This window comes from Meriones unguiculatus, chromosome 10 (genome assembly GCF_030254825.1).
Source record: "Meriones unguiculatus strain TT.TT164.6M chromosome 10, Bangor_MerUng_6.1, whole genome shotgun sequence".
NCBI lineage: Eukaryota > Metazoa > Chordata > Mammalia > Rodentia > Muridae > Meriones > Meriones unguiculatus.
In genome coordinates, this window is record NC_083358.1 from 66,070,285 (window position 1) to 66,085,561 (window position 15,277).

General features: G+C 38.8%; 1 non-coding gene across 1 annotated transcript; it reads right to left on the minus strand.

The window, feature by feature from the left end:
• Positions 1-11,786: 11,786 nt before the first annotated feature.
• On the minus strand, positions 11,787-11,915 carry LOC132646191 (small nucleolar RNA SNORA17). The gene has a single exon (XR_009584313.1). It is a non-coding gene; the product is annotated as a small nucleolar RNA SNORA17 (small nucleolar RNA).
• Positions 11,916-15,277: the final 3,362 nt, after the last annotated feature.

Genomic DNA, 15,277 nt, shown 5'->3' on the forward strand with positions numbered 1-15,277 from the left:
CTGAGTTTTTAAAGAAACTAAAACCAAGTAAGCTTCATCCCAGGCATGCAGAGGTGGTTCAATATACAGAAATCAATCAATATAATGTACCACATAAACAATCTGAAGGAGAAAAACTACATGATCATCTCCTTAGATGCAGAAAAAGCATTTGACAAAATCCAATACTTATTCATGTGTCTTATTCATGGTCATAGAAAGATCAGGGATACAAGGCACATACCTAAACATAGTAAAGACACAGCAAGCCTATAACCAACTCAAACTAAACAAAAAGAAACTTAAATCAATCCTCCACTGAAATCAGGGAAAAGGCAAGACTGCCAACTCTCTCTGTATTCCTTCAACATAGTACTTGAAGTCCTCGCTAAAGCAATAAGACAACTAAAGGAGATCTAAGGGATAGAAATAAGAAAAAAGTCAAAGTATCACTATTTGCAGATGATATGATAGTATACATGAGTAACTCCAAAAATTCAATAAGAGAACTCCTTCACCTAATAAATAGCTTCAGCAAAGTGCCTGGATACAAAATTAATATATATATATATATATATATATATATATATATATATATAGTTAATAACCCTCATGTATACAAAAGACAAAAGGGCCAAGAAAAAAAATTAGGGAAACACCCTTCAGAATAGCCACTAATAACATAAAGAACCTTAGTGTGACTTTAACCAAGCAAGTGAAAGACCTGTTTGAAAAAAAAACTTCAAGTCTCTGAAGAAAGAAATAGAAAAAGATATCAGAAGATAGAAAGATCTCCTGTGCTCATGAGCTGGTAGGATTAACATAGTGAAAATGTCCACCCTGCCAAAAGCAATCTAAAGAATCAATGCATGGGAAATAGGAGAAAACAAGTAACAGGACAGAAGCCTACCACAGAAGGCACCTGAAAGACTCTACCTAGCAGTGTATCAAAGCAGATGCTGAGACCCATAACCAAACCTTTGGCAGAGTGTAAGGAATCATATGAAGGAAGGAGAAATTAATATATCCTAGAGGGGACAGGGAGCCCCACAAGGTCCAAACATATCTGTGCACAGGGGTCTTCTATGAGACTCTTTATCCAACCAAGGACCATGCATGGATATAACCTATAACCCCTGCTCAGACATAGCCCATGGTAGCTCATTATTCAAGTGGGTTCCTTAGTAAGGGGGACAGGAATTGTTTCTGACATGAACTCATGAGTTTCCCCTTCCCCCTGAGGGAGGAGCAGCCTTGCTAGGCCACAGATAAGGACATTGCAACCATCCTGAAGATACCTGACAAGCTAGAGCCAGATGGAAGGAGAGGAGGACACCCCCTCACAGTGGACTTGGAAGGAGGCAGGGAGGAGATGAGGGAGGGAAGGGAGGATTGGGAGGGAAAGAGAGAGAGGGCTACAGCTGGGATACAAGTGAATGTATAAAATTATTTAAAAATAAAAATATTTAAAAAAGAATCAATGCAATTCCCATCAAAATACCAACACAATTCTTTACAGAACTTGAAAGAATAATTCTCAATTTCATATGGAAAATCAAAAGAAATCCAGATTTGCTAAAATAATCCTGTACAACAACAAATCGTCTGTAGGTATCTCCATCCTTGATCTCAAGCTGTACTACTGAGCAATAATAATTAAAAACTGCATGGCACTGGCATAGAAACAGAATGGTGAATCAATGGAATTGAATAGAAGATCCAGAAATAAACCCACACACACAGAGATAGTTGGTTTTGACAAAAACCAAAACCATACAATGGAAAAAAGATGGCATCTTCAACAAATGCTGCTGAACTAACTGGATGTCTACAATGTAGAAAAATGAAAATAGATCCATATTTATCACCCTGCAAAAACAAAAACAAAAACAAAACAGAACAAAACAAACAAACAAAAAAACTAAAGTCGAAGTAGATCAAAGACCTCATTATAAAACCAGACACACAAAATCTGTTAGAAGAAAAAGTGAGGAAGAGCCTTAACCTCATTGGCACAATAGACAACTTATTGAACAGAACACCAACAGCACGAGCTCTAAGAACAACAATCAATAAATGGGACCACATGAAACTGAAAAGCTTCTGTAAAGCAAAGGACACTGTTGTCAGAACAAAATGACAGCCTACAGATTGGGAAAGGATCTTCACCAACCGTATATTCAACAGAGGGCTAATATCCAAAATATATAAATAATTTAATAAGTTAAACAACAACAAACCAAGTAGTCCAATTTTTAAAAATGGGGTACAAAGATAAACAGAATTCTCAATAAAGGAATATCAAATGTCAGAGAAACACTTAGAGAAATGTCCAACCTCCTTAGTCAACATGAAGATCAAATCACAACAACCCTGAGGTTTCACCGTACACCCATCAGAATGTTTAAGATCAAAACCTCAAGTGACAACACATGCTGAAGAGGATGTGGAGAAAAGGGAAGCCTCTTCCATTGCTGGTGGGTATGTAAACTTATACAACTACTTCAGAGGCAATCTGGTGCTTTCTCAGACAATTAGGAATAGTGCTTCCTCAAGGTCCAGCTATACCACTCCTAGGCATATATCCAAAATATGCTCAAGTATACAACAAGGACATTAGCTCAACCATGTTCATAGCAGATTTATTCGTAATAGCCTGAACCTAGAAGCAACCCAGATGTCTGTTAACTGAAGAATGGATACAGAAATTGTGGTACATTTATACAATGGAATACTACTCAGCAATTAAAAATAAAGAAATCATGAAAATTGTAGGCAAATGGTGGGAACTAGAAAAGAGCATCCTGAGTGAGGTATCCCAGAAGCTGAAAGATACACTTGGTACATACTCACTTATACATGAACATTAGAAATATAAGATAGGATAAGCATACTAAAATCTGTACACCTAAAGAAGCTAAGCAAGAAGGTGGACCCTGGGTAAGATGACGAATCCTCACTCAGAAAGGCAAACAGAATAGACATAAGAAGAGGGAGAAAACAGGCAACAGGACAGGAGCCTACCACAGAGGCCCTCTGAAAGACTCTACATAGCAGTGTATCAAAGCAGATGCGCAGACTCATAACCAAACCTTGGGCAGAGTGCAGTAAGAAAGATAAAAAATGGAAATAGAAAGACCTGAAGGCGAGAGGAGCTCCACAAGATTAACATAACCAAAAAATCTGGACACAGAGGTCTTTTCTGAGACTGACATTCCAACCAAGGACCATGCATGATGATAACCTAGAACCCCTGCACAGATGTAGCCCATGGCAGCTTAGTGTCCAAGTGGGTTCCCTAGTAATGGGAACAGGGACTGTCTCTGACATGAACTCAGTGGCTGGCTCTTTGATCACCTCCCCTTGAGGGGTTAGCAGCCTTACCAGTCCACAGAGGAAGACAATGCAGCCAGGCCTGATGAGACCTGATAGGCTAGAGTCAGAGGGAAGGGGAAGAGGATCTCCCCTATCAGTGGACTTGTGGAGGGTCATAGGAGGAGATGAGGGAAGTAGGGTGGGATTGGGACAGGACAAGGGAGGGAGCTTCAGCTGGGATACAAAGTGAATAAACTGTAATTAAAAAATAAATTAATTAAAAAAGAAACCTTCAGACTCTACTCATACCAATAATGAGGTCTGATTTAAAAGAAATAGGTGACACAATAACTCTGAGATACAAAAATACAGTTTAGAGTTCTGAAAAGGTTGCTATGGAAGCAAGGATACTGCAGTCTTCATGCTTTCAGTCCTTTTAGAAGGCTCTTTTATTTCTTGCTCCTTAGATCATGTTTGGGTGTTTTTCCTCTAACATCTCATTGCAAAGAGTTAATGAGAGAATGTAGTAGGCAAACAGTTTTAAACACTCAATTGTTTTTTTTTTTTCTTTTTTTTTTCTTTTTTTTATCAGTTACATTTTATTAACTCTGTATCCCAGCCATGTCCCGATCCCTCATTCCCTCCCAGTCCCTCCCTCCCTCCCTCCCTCCCTCATCTCCACCATGCCCCTTTCCAAGTCCACTGATAGGGGGGACCTCCTCCCCATTCATCTGATCCTGTTTTATCAGGTATCTTCAGGACTGGCTGCAAAGCCCTCCTCTGTGGCCTAACAGGACTGCTCCTCCCTTCAGGGGTGGGGAGACCAAAGAGCCAGTCATTGAGTTCCTGTTAGAAATAGTCCCTGTTCCCCTCACTTTGGGAAACCAATTGGTTACTGAGCTACCACAGGCTACATCTGAGTGGAGGTTCTAGGTTATATCCATACATGGTCCTTGGTTGAATGTCAGTCTCAGAAAAGACCCTGTGCCCAGATATATTTGGTCCTTGTGGAGCTCCTATCCTTTCCCCATCAGACTAACTCACCTTCTTTCTTATGATTCCCTGTACTCTGCCAAAGGGTTGGTCATGAGTCTTTGCTTTGAAAACACTGCTAGTTAGAGTCTTTCAGATGCGCTCAGTAGACTCCTGTCATACGTTCAATGCACATCCCATCTGTCTTTCTAAATGAAGATTGATCATCTTACCCCATGTCCGCTCAATTGATTATCTTTTTTAGGTGTATAGATTTCATTATGTTTATCATATCTTATAGGTCTATATAAGTGAGTATATCCCATGTTTGTCTTTCTCCTTCTGGGATATTTCACTCAGAATGATCTTTTCTAGATCCCACCATTTGCCTGCAAATTTCATGATTTCCTCCTTTTTGATTGCTGAGTAGTATTCCATTGTATAAAAATACCACAATTTCTGTACCCATTCCACCGTTGATGGACATCTGGGTTGTTTCCAGGTTCTGGCTATTACAAATAGAGCTGCTATAAACATGGTTGAGCAAGTGTCCTTTTTGTGTACTTGAACAAACTTTGGGTATATACCTAGCAGTGGTATAGCTGGGTCTGGAGGAAGCACTATTCCTATTTGTCTTAGAAAGCGCCAGATAGCTTTCCAGAGTGGTTGTACCAGTTTACATTCCCACCAGCAGTGGAGGAGGGTTCCCCTTTCTCCACAACCTCTCCAGCATGTGTTATCGCTTGAGTTTTTCATCTTGGCCATTCTGATGGGTGTAAGGTGATATCTCAGGGTCGTTTTGATTTGCATTTCCCTGATGGCTAATGAGGATGAGCATTTCTTTAAGTGTTTTTCTGCCATTCGATATTCCTCTGTCGAGAATTCTCTGTTTAGCTCTGTTCCCCATTTTTTAATTGGATTACTTGGTTTGCTGCTTTTCAGCTTCTTTAGTTCTTTGTATATACTGGATATTAGTCCTCTGTCAGATAAAGGGTTAGTGAAGATTCTTTCCCAATCTGTAGGCAGTCGTTTTGTTTTGATGACGGTATCCTTTGCTTTACAGAAACTTTTCAGTTTCATGAGGTCCCATTTATTGATTGTTGCTCTTAGAGCCTGTGCTGTTGGTGTTCTGTTCAGGAAGTTGTCTCCTGTGCCAATGAGTTCTAAGCTGCTCCTCACTTTTTTTTCTAATTGATTTAGGGTATCTGGTTTTATGTTGAGGTCCTTGATCCACTTTGACTTTAGTTTTGAAACACTCAAATGTTAACAAAGGTGTTTTCCTCAGATTTCACGTCTTGTTGGATCAATGCGGTAGGTTCCATCTTACAACCATTTCTTTGATCCTGTGAAGGTGTTTTTTTCTGCATCTTTTAATCTCCTCAGCTGCTCAAGGCAACATTAAGAATAGAGTGGACAGAGTTTTATTGTGTAAAGGCTGCTTCTATGACTACTGGTGCTTAAAATCAGAATGTATAGGGGGAAAAAAAAGCATGTCATTTTGTGATACCCAATGCCCTTTTGAGTCCCTAAAAGATTAGAATTGTCGTGAACCACCCCGCTCCCGCCGTTTACATCTGAATTTTATGTGTTCTTGCTTTTATGGGGTACTAAATGGCTTAATTAAATTTTACTGGTTTATCGTGCTTGCTCATTCATATGCTACTTAATCCAGCCTACAACGTTTTCTTTCTTTAAATGAACATATGAAACCTTATGATGTACGTTTAGAGGTGCTTTTTGCCTGTGAAGTGGATATATGGTTTAATGTATATGATGCAATTGGTATAAAAAAAGTTGTTTGCTCTGCGAGTATAAAGGTCATAAACAACATTAGTTATGTAGGGGTCTAGCAGAGCTTTTGTAGGGGAAAATATGCCATTACAGCTTGTTTATAAGCTTTGTTTCAGACTACAGAAGATGATTTTCTAAACAAAAAAAACTGTGCATACACTACTGAAACAATTTACCAATTTAAGGTGTACGAGGAGGCAGTAAGCTGTTTTCTTCGATAGAATTCCATTTTAATTGAGAGTGGCTGGTACAGAATGATGGAGTTGACATGTTCACCCACCATTTATTTTAGTACTGTTTTCATCCCTCTCAGTGGGTTAAGGTACTTTATACTCTGCTGAGATGACTACATACATTTAGACCATGTAAACCAACACCACAGTTGCTTCTTCAGGTATCATAGTCCGACTACAACTTTGCCAAATCTATCTTCTTTATGCTAGTAATCACTGATTTTTTTTGTAGTACTAAACCATGCCATCCATGTTTGCTCAATTTATAAACCCTAAAATTACTTATAATTAGGTCTACCATTTTTATTAGTAATATGCCTATAAATATGAAAGAACATGACATTTGTTTGTTCAGGTCTAGTGTACCTCACTAGGTAGAATATTTTTTTTTACATATTTATCTGTAAAGTTTGTGATATTATTCTTTCTAGCCAAATAGTCTTACATACTATACATATGTCACATTCCCATAGTATACAGGTGCCATCCAAGAGGAAGTTGAAGGGCATTTAGCTTGTTTCTATTTCCTAGCTTCTCTTACTACAGTAGTGATGAACAGGACGGAGCAACTATATGTGGATCTGATGAATCTCTGGGTTAAATGCCGATGAGTAGTTTATCTGGATCATACGGAAGGTCTATATTTAGTTTGTGCCATGCTGATGTGAGTAGCCTGCACTGCCACCTGAGTCCATGGGAATGTCCACAGTCATGGCTGCCTCTGAGGGCCTTGTCTTACTCTGTGGGCCTACTGCTGCCTGGGCCACTATCACGGTCTGTACTACTGCCAGAAACCACGGGAAGCCAATGATCAGTGGTCCTGCTGACGATAAAGGGTAAGGAAACCACTTTTGCAGTGATATTGATGACAGACACATAGTTGAGAAAAGTGGACATGGAAAGCTTCTGTGACAACACCTACCTCCATCCCAGACCCCACTCCTTCAAAGAAGTATCAGCCTAAATAGGAAACCATGAAAGAAAAGTCATAAAATGTGTGATAAGGGTGCTGAAATTTTCTTTCGACAATTAATGGCCCCAGGTGGAGGCATGAGAGGGGAGTTACTCAGTTCTATTTAAGGGCCAGGTCACTGAGAGTTTCACCATGTTCCAATGAATATGTAGATAACAAAAATTGGACTTTTTTAAAATATAGATTTTTACGTTCTTTTGGGGGAGGAAGTCGCAAGGGTAGGGTGGATATGGAAAGACTGAGAAACGAATGAGATCAGGGTGTAAGATTTGGTTGTAGTATAATCACTAGATTCCATATAACTACAATGTATTTATCCTCTCCTATCACCTGCCCCAATGTTTGTTGGTGTTCTATTTACAGACATGTTCAGCCCTATAACCTTGCCATTTGTTCCTTAATTCTGACTTAGCATTATTCTATTCCATCAACAGGGCCCCAAAATATTCCACAGGTTGGACCTTCTGCAATTAATTACTCATGTTCAGAAGTACTTATCCTATTACAAAACCTATCTTTTGTATTTTTGATCTTTATTTAAAAGACTTTTATCTGCTACCTTCAATTAAGTCTGTTGTACAGGTTAAAAACCTTTGCAATGATTGGTCTTTCCTTTTACTGTTTACAGACATATTTCAGACATTTCTAAACCTTAATGACTAGATCTTCTGTAGCTCAAATTCAGTTGTCTGTTTTCTTCTCTTTTATTCACAGCTATTTGCTTTGAAGTTTTGAATATTTCTAATATTCAGTTTCCAGTTATTTAAATTACAGATCTATTATAACGTTCAACATGATATTGTTTGCATGGTATAGAGATATATGCAGGGTATTTTCTCCTGCTTGCTCTGTGCATATGGAATCAAAGCATTCTGCTCCAGTACAGTGCTGAGCTTATTTGAAGCAAGGACTCAACTTTGTGGCATAGTCTGTTTCTGGCTCTTGCCTAGCCCACACTGGTGATCATCCATCATAGGTCTCTATTGACATGCTGAAATGTTTTCTGCTCCATTTTTCCATAGATACCCTTTAGTGGGTGTTCCATAGAACTATCCATAACTCTATTCACCTTTTCAATGTCTTAGTCACCAGGTGCCACTTGGCTTCTCTGCATTTCTGCTATCTTCATCTAGGCTAGTTTAGCCTGATTTTCAGCTTCCAGGCTTCTAGGCTAGAATTCTGTGGCAGAATTCTGAGTTTTTATTCTCCAAGGAAAAGTCACCCAACCAATGTGCTAAATTTTGTACTTCAGTTTTTTCTTAAATATTAACTGCCTCATAGCTTCAGTTGTTTTGTTTGTCTTGATTTTCAACTGATTGTATCCCCTAAACATTCAGGTTATATGTATGTATGTATGTGTGTTTAATTTTCTGTTTAATTAAATATATACTTAATAATATCTAGGTTCCAGCTGGATACCCAGGTAAAACTCTGTTGTATGTCTGAAAATTAAAAACCTGAATTTTTTTATGTTTTCACCAAACAAAAAAAAAAAAAGATATGAAATTTCCATAGAATCAATCAAAATATTGTGTTAAAAAATTACAAGTAATTAATGGCTGTTGAGAGGAAGATACTCAGTCTTCAATGATGAGCTCCTCCTTAATAAATTATCCAGTCCCCACAGGTTGGCCCTAAGCACATAAACATGAACATGAGAGGAACACTAAATTAACTAAGATATATATATATTTATTTATAATAGATATAAATATTTTATAATAGATATAAACAGTACCCTACAAAGTAAATACGAAGAAGGCATAAATTTGAAGCAGGCTGAGAGACACATGAGGTACTGCAGTGGGAGTGAGTGAGGCAGAAGTGGTTAAATGCAGTAAAATAATAATTAAATGAAAAATAATTAAATGAAAAAGTACTCATCCTTTCTACTATTGACTATGAATGTGACTCACGTATTTGAAAACAGTCATAGAGGACTTCAACACTTTTCTTTAGAGACCTCATTTAAAAAAAAATGTTACTTATGAGTAGGGTTTGTTTCTAGTTGCAGGGTTCAAATCAGTGCTGCATTTAATTTTTAACTTTCTACATACATTAGTTTCTACTTTGTAAAATTACAGTACTCAGTGTAGTGTATACTCATAGCACCCACATGAGCTAATATGCATTTAAGGTTTGCTCTAATGCATACCTTAGTTGGATCTCATTTTACTCTCGTATTTAATATTTTATGGCCTTAAGTGTTGGATGGTCCATAAGTGGTAGTTCTTTAGCTATTGTTGTTTTTTTCTTTTTTATTATTATAATTATTTTTTATTATTAATTACACTTTATTCATTTTGTATCCCCCCATAAGCCTCTCCCTCCTCCCCTCCCGATCCCACCTTTCTTCCCCTTTCTGCATGCATACCCCTCCCCAAGTCCACTGATAGGGGAGGTCCTCCTCTCCTTCCTTCTGATCTTAGATTATCAGTTCTCATCAGAAGTGGCTGCATTTTCATCCTCTGTGGCCTGGTAAGGCTGCTTCCCCATCAGGGGGAGGTGATCAAAGAGTAGGCCAATCAGATTATGTCACAGGCAGTCCCTCTTCCCTTTACTATGTAACCCACTTGGACACTGAACTGCCATGGGCTACATCTGTGCAGAGGTTCTAGGTTATCTCCATGAATAGTCCTTGGTTGGAGTATGAGTCTCTGGGAAGTTCCCTGTGTTCAAATTTTCTTGTTCTGTTCCTCTCCTTGTGAAGTTCCTGTCCTCTCCAGCTCTTGCTATTTCCCACTTCTTACATAAAATTCTATTCAGTCTGCCCGACAGTTGCCCATCAGGCTCAGCATCTGCTTTGATAGTCTGCAGGGCAGAGCCTTTCAGAGGCCCTCTATGGCAGGTTCCTAGGTTGTTTCCTGTTTTCTTCTTCTGGCTTTCAGAGGCCCTCTGTAGCAGGTTCCTAGGTTGTTTCTGTTTTAACTTTTTATTGGTTCTTTGTGAATTTCACTTCATGCACTCCAATACCACTCATCTTTTCCTCTCCTCATACCTGCTTTCTACCCTTGCAATCTCCCTCCAAACAGGAAAAACAAATCTTGTCGAAGCTGTAACATGTCACAGTGTGCACTATACTATAACCTTTGGTTCACATTTCTTTGCTCGAAAATGTTCATTGTAATGATTCTTTTTGCTGGCTCAAGGCCTCTGACTTCTGCGACTCTATCAACGCTGGAACCACACACACTGGGACCCTTCTTCAATATTCTTTATTATTATTATTATTATTTATTTATTTTAACAATTTTTTATTATTTTATTTTATTATATTTATATTAATTTTATTATACTTATAGTTACATTTTATTAGTTCTGTATCCCAGCTCTATCCCACTCCCTTATTCCTTCCCAACCCCACACTCCCTCACTCATCTCCTCCCTGCCCCTTTCCAAGTCCACAGATTGGAGAGGACCTCCTCCCTTTTCATCTGACCCTGTTTTATCAAGTATCTTCAGGACTGGCTGCAAAGTCCTCTTCTGTGGTCTAGCAGGATTGCTCCTCCCTTGGGGGGTGGGAAGGTCAAAGAGCCTGTCATTGAGTTCCTATCAGAAATAGTCCCTGTTCCCCTTACTATGGGAAACCAATTGGTTACTGAGCTACCACGAGCTTCATCCAAGCAAAGGTTCTAGGTTCTAGGTCCTTGGTTGGAGAAACAGTTTCAGAAAAGACCCCTGTGCCCAGATATATTTGGTCCTTGTGGAGCTCCTATCCTTTCCACATCATACTAACTCCCCTTCTGCAGGAGGTTTGGTTATGGGTCTTAGGGGTTGACCTCTGTCATGGAGATCCTGTAGTTTTGGATATGTAGAACTGACCCTTCATGTGCTCCAGTTCATCAGTGGGGTAGATGTTGGGGTGGGCCAATTTAAAACTCTGGATATGAGCCTCAGAGGAATTTGAGTTAGTGATCCCAATGACTCTTCCTCCTCATGGCCTCAGGGCCAGCTCACCCACAACTCCCACATCCAGGGTAAGTTTTACTATGCTGCCCAGGTGAGATACAGGACCTGCTCTCCCAAGTGCTAAAGCTAGTGAGGGGCATGGACAGCTCTCCTGCTCTCATGACCTAAGGGCCAGATATCCCACCTGCACAGGTGGTGAAAGGAGAGGTAGGAGGAGGGTATCTCTCTTGCCCACACCACTGCACTGGAGATGAGTGGTAGGGACATCTCTCCTAAGCTCATATTCTCTGGCCAGCTCATCTGCAACTACCACAATGTGCTGGGATTGCTCTCCTAAACACTGTGGCTGGCTAGGGGCAGAGTCAGCATTCTTGCTCTCATGTTCTTATCTCCCAGAATACCCAGATGAAGGCTGGGGTCAGTTCTGCACAGCCCTCAGACATCCGGAGATAGCCCAGACCAGGGAAACGCTTCTGGCCTTTGGTGGTAACAGACCCCTGCTGCTACAGAGTCAGGAACCCATAAATGACACTCTGTGGCAGCACAGGCCGGGATCCCACCATGGTCACAGGTGGTATCACTGGCTATTCACATCAGGCTAGCTCTTTTCGGGGTACGTCAGACTACTAATCATTCAGATGTTCACATGTCAGACATCTGAGCACAGAGAACCTCTTTCCTCTCTGCCACACACTGAAGCACAGGTGACAGAGAAGCCACACGTGCAGGCCTCTAGGGGCAGGAGGTGGTAGCTCTGATTAGGGTATTTGTGTGTGTGTGTGTGTGCGTGTGCGTGTGTGTGTGTGTGTGTGTGTGTGTGTGTGTTTCTGTTGCATTTATGGTCTCATTCATAGTAGAGCTGCTGTCATCTCTCAGCATATGTTTCCTTGTGTTAAAGGCAAAATAGAGAAAGGAGACTGACATCTTGTTTTCCATGAGCATCTTTTAATAGGAACAGGGATGAAAACTGAGAGCCAGAATACAAGTAATCTATTACTGATCCTGATAAACTGTTAGCTGCTCTGTTCTTAGAAGCTGAGAGGTGATTAGAGTTGACTAGGACAAGAATATGTGTAGTATGAAATTACCTGTAGGAGCTCACAGGAAAATAAATAGCCAGTATATAAGAATAATTTAGAGTATATTAATTGGTTTAACCTCAGCTTTCTTTATAAATATCACCTTTATTTTTTCTAAATACTAATCACACTGATCATAATCTCCAGAAATTTTTTCCTACTGAATTAGGATTATATCCTATTAATGTTTACTATTCTTTCCCATATAATTTCATTATATCCCATTGTATTAAAGCACTCTTTTCTCTATCAAAACAGAAGCTACTCTTCATTTAGTGATAGTAAAAAATTCCTAAACGTTTACATTAGAATCTCATGTTTTTTCTCCAAGTTTGATTTGTATCATAAGAATATATTCCCGGGCCTGCTGCCAGTAAAGCAATGTTTAGTAAGCTCTGAGGTAAAATATTGACTTAAATAAACTCTTCGCATTGATTAGAAGTAGAATTTAACAGAGCAGGTGGAAACTGGAGCTTATATTCACTGTTCAGCTATTTTCTTCATACACATGACTACATAGCTCTTAATTTCCAACAACACATCTAAATATATTTATATACAACAGAATGAACACATAACATGCGCAAGCTTACATTTTTACATGGACCTCCTGTTTGAAATTTTCTCTAGATCTAACTGAGTATATTATAACACACAAACTGCAAATTTTAGAATCCTTTTTGATCAGAAGTTTAAACCCTTTCCACTCAGTTTAATTATTTAAAACTTTTCTGTAACTAACTCTTAATTTTTGAGTTTACAAATCCACACATATAAAAATGTTATGGATTATATTATATTTCCACTTTCTTACAGTATCATTGTAATGTTTTTTTTACAATAGTTTTCTTCTTTAATCTAGTTACCTACTTTTTAGAGTTCCAGAACTTCAAATCAACTCTCAGAGATTTTTAAGTGATAGTAATACCCACAGCAGACAGACAAAGAGTAAGGCAAACATATAGTAGACAAATATCTACCCCTCTACCAAATAAAAAGTACACACACACATGCACACATGCACACACACAAAAAACACACATACACATGCACACACACAAAAACACACGTACACATGCACACACACACACACACACACACACACATTCACATGCACCCTTTGTGAAGCCTGCTTTCCCTAAAATACTATCCAGGTGAGTAAATGCCTTGCTTATTGGACAAGGAACATAATTTTGGAGTTAACCTTGACTCATTATTAGTGGTACATTCTCTTCACGGCTGACCAAAGTGTCATAACTGAGATTTGTCTTATACTGGGAACTTATTAAATTGAAGAGCTTTATTAAATTGGTTTTGGGTAAGTATTGAAGCTTCAGATTTTAATGAAATTGCAAGGGTTAGCAGTATTTATGGATTGAGTACTAGACTTGGAAAAACAAACAAACTTCTGTATAGTCTAATCACTTAGCAATCTCTCTGAATTCATCCTGAATTCATCGGTTAGCACTTGCCATTTGACTTGTTTATCTACGGGCACTTTAACTTTCTTCACTCCCTTATTACTCAAGTTATGTCTTAGGCACATCCTTTTACATGACAGGTTTTATTTTGTTCAGCATCTATTCAACAATTTTTGCCCTGCTCTCTTCTTACATGTCTGGAAGGTTTTTTTTTTTTAAGACATGTTCATTGGGATTCATTACTATGGAATTGGTCTTTCAGAGGGAAGTTTCTGTACTGGGCCTTGCACGCCTTACAATGTTGTTTGAATCTTTGTTTCCTTTTGTTCATATTGCAGTTCTTTCAGTGGTAGCTTGTTCAAAGTTTAGGAGAAGCCTAAGTTAAAAAAAACTGTTGAGCATTCTTTGCTCGGTGGGTCTGGTGGGGAGGGATGGAGAAGTAGGGCCTATAAGACAGAAGAGAAGCATGTGGTCCTGGAGGAGCTGAGTGAGCCATGGAGTTAGGAAGAGTGAGACCTGTCTGTGGACACTGACAAGCAAGTTCCTAGAGTAGCCAGACAGTTCAACAATTCTTACATCCCTTAAAGCCCAACATCTCTTAATCAGCTTCAAACACTTTTAAATCAAGAGGGATAAGTACGTGTCCTCAGCTAGACTGGACCATGTGAAACAGATCTCTACCCAGAAAAACGTGACAAACATAACTTTGTCCTATCTCTTTCATCAGAATGAGTGGCACAGGAAACTGAAAAAACTTAACAAAGTGAAAAAAAATCATTGTAATCATACCATTTTACCATTATAATCACCATCATTTCATAAAAGAAAATTTATTAAATGAGCTGGATGGCTGATGGAGCTGATGGCTCCAACTCACAGACACGAGGCCTATCTGTGCTGTGAGACAGTTAGACAAAAAAGGTAGTTACATTTTGAGCAGAGAAAGAAGATGTTGGATTCTGGACCTTGAAGCAATGAGAATGTACAACTCTGCCAATTCAAGACAGAGACCTAGGCAAAGACAGCTCTGAAAACCATTCTGTGAGTGACATGTTTACATAGGAAAGACTGAGGAGCAACCTGGCTAGACTGAGGCCTCCTAGTACAGCGAGCACCCAATTGAAAGTATAAAGATTACCACAGTTTATGAGTGAGAACCATTCCACATGTCCTACTTATCATGTCCTAAATGATATGTGCAAAGTGCAAATAATGTCACCTTAACATTGAAAGTTAAACCTAAGAGGACAAAAGAATAAACAAGTAATTAGAATATAAACCAAATGTCTTTTAATATAAGAGCATAAAATAAAATCTGATTACTGCATAATATTTACCACTGTAATAGATTAGGTTGAAGAAAACTAGAATGTTAAATGGGGTGAAATAAAAGTTGTCCCTCATGCTCAGAGAGATCAAATGATTAAAAAAAAAAAAAAAAGAGCCCATAAGTTTAAATGAGTGGTTTGTTAAACTGATGTACCCATATAAACATGGTTTCTTTCTTGTTTGGATGTAAAAAAGAAAAAAAAATGTCAGTGTCAAGAGACTTTTGTTCATGAATAGCAAATATTAGGTGAGTGAATAAACATGCATAAACCTTTA